This window comes from Grammomys surdaster, unplaced genomic scaffold, assembly GCF_004785775.1.
Source record: "Grammomys surdaster isolate TR1022 unplaced genomic scaffold, NIH_TR_1.0 98, whole genome shotgun sequence".
Classification (NCBI taxonomy): domain Eukaryota; kingdom Metazoa; phylum Chordata; class Mammalia; order Rodentia; family Muridae; genus Grammomys; species Grammomys surdaster.
Window position 1 is genome coordinate 3,768,583 of NW_021604577.1, and position 2,539 is coordinate 3,771,121.

Genomic DNA, 2,539 nt, shown 5'->3' on the forward strand with positions numbered 1-2,539 from the left:
AGCAAAACACTAATACACATAAAAATAAAAAATATACAGATTAAATAAATAAAAATAACTAACTTGACACAGTAGTCTCTCCTGGCTGCCTTCGAATTGAGTGGCAGAGGCAAGCAGATATCTGATCTAGGCCAACCTGGTCTGTAGAAAGAGTATTAGGGCAGCCAGGACTACACAGAAAAACCCTGTCTCGGAAAAAAAAAATTGTCTTTCTTACTTGTCTCAGTCCTCCTTCGGAGAAGACCGTGCTCACCAGCTTTTTACCTGCATCTGCTTAGTTATTTCAGGAGCAACTTGAAGCTGAAGGAAGGGTAACTGCAGACCTCTTTTGTCTCCTCTCATATGGATATATGGAGCCTCCCTCATATGGATACAGGAAAGGCTGGATTCCGCTGTTGCTAGAAAATCTGGGAGATGGAGATATTTTCCATGAAATCCATGTGGCCCAATTGTCTCTATCTGAAGGCTGCTAGGAGAAGTTTGACACTTCTGCACTAGGAGGAGTTTCAAAGCCCCCCAGTTCCACTCACAGTGACACACTTCTCCAAACAAGGTGATGCTTACTCCAAAAAAGATGTCGAATGCTCTGGCCATTCAGTTGGATCATGAAGGGAAAATTAAATATGATGCAATTGCTCGATAGGAACCGTCCAAAGACAATGTCATTTACAGCAAATACACTGACCTTGTTCCAAAGGTTATGAATCCAGACGACCCAGACCTGCAAAGGCCCGATGAAGAGATGATTAAAGAGATAATAGAATAGACAAGTGTAGCCTTGGAGAAGATAGTATTAAGGAAGGTTGCTGTGGCCATGCCAGTTCATGCAACTGACATGTGGGCTCCTGCTCAGTATATCCGATACACTCCATCTCATCAAGGAGAAGCATTCAATTCTGGAGCTAAACAGAGGGTGATTAGGAAGGTAGAAACACAGAAAGACTCAATGGAGCCTCCAAGATTCAAGATTAATAAAATTCCTCGGGGACCACCATCTCTTCCTGCACCTGTAATGCACTCTCCTCCTCGGAAGAGAGTAAAGGAACAGCAGGAGTGGAGAATCCTCCTTGTATTTCCAAGTGGAAGAACTCTAGGGGGGTGTACGAGTCCATTAGATAAATGGCTGGTTGCTGGTGGAAGAGGACTTCAGACTACCCAGATAAATGAAATGCTGATCGGAAGGCTCATGAAGCAGAGGAAGTGTGAGCCCAAGTAGAAAGAAAGATGGCTCAAAAAGAAAAGGAGAAACAGGAAGAGAAACTTAGAGAAATGGCCCAGATAGCCAGAGAAAGGAGAGCTGGGATCAAAACTCATGTGGAAAAAGAGGATGGAGTGGCTCATGAAAGGAATTATATCCATGATGACAGGAGAAAAGACAGGCAGCACAGCTGGGACCTTTGCAAGGCAGCTCGTGATAAGAGGTCAAAACTACAGACAAATGAAAATCGAAATATCAGTGAAGTCATTGCTCTTGGTGTGCCCAATCCTCAAACTTCCAATGAAGTTCAGTATGACCAAAGGCTCTTCAACCAATACAAGCGTATGAACAGTGGATTTTTAGGTGGAGAAGATGAAATTTACAATGTTTATGATTAGGCATGGAGAGGTAGCAAAGATCTGACTAAGAGTATCTACAGACCCAGTAAAAGTCTGGACAAGGACACATATGGTGATGACATTGAAACCAGGATAAAGACCAACAGAATTGTTCCTGATAAGACTTTTTCTGGTACATACCAAGACAAAGAGGCTGAGAAAGACCAATTCAGTTTGAGGAAGATCCTTTTGGTTTGGACAAGTTTTTGGAAGAAGCAAAACAGCACAGTGGTTCTAAAAGACCCTCTGATAGCAGTCTCTTCAAGAAACAAAAGCGTGAAGGCAAGAAGTGGAAGAAGGAGTATATGGGCCTCTTGAAACTAAATCTTACATATACAGCAGAGGACTGCCTAATCTGGCCTCTATGAGAGAAAATGTACCTAACACTTGAGACCAAAGGGAGTGGGGACATCCTCTTGGAGCAAGGGGAGGAAGAATGGGATAAGAAATTTTTTTTGGGTGGGGGGAGACCTGGAAGGGAATAAAGCTTGGACTGTAAAAAACAAGATTAAAGATTAAAAACAAAAAACAAATCTCAGTGACAGATCCCAGCACTTCTTTTTATTCCAGGAAATAGAGGGGTTGAATATCCTACATCAGAGTAATTTTTTTTAAAGAATGGGTTATGTTTGTACTTCTCCAATCTTGCAGGACTTACAGAAAACACTGCCCCACACGGAATTGAGACTATTTTCTTGTGTGTGACACTAATTCAGGGATAAAAAATTTCTGTAAGAACTTTATGAATAAATTTTATGAATAACATCAAAAAATAAATAAGTAACTTCATTTCATATTTAAATAGCAACACTTTAAGATAATTATTAAAAGAGTTCCAAATTAGCCTCAGTAGTTTTGAGCAATATTGTTTTAAAGAAAATTATAATCCTAATATAATATTTGATCTTGCATAAGAACATCTAATTAACCTAGTCTTTGTTAT

General features: G+C 40.3%; 1 pseudogene; it reads left to right on the forward strand.

Annotated features, from left to right (window-relative positions):
- Window positions 1–350: 350 nt before the first annotated feature.
- LOC114633270 lies at window positions 351–1,914 on the forward strand (annotated as a pseudogene).
- Window positions 1,915–2,539: the final 625 nt, after the last annotated feature.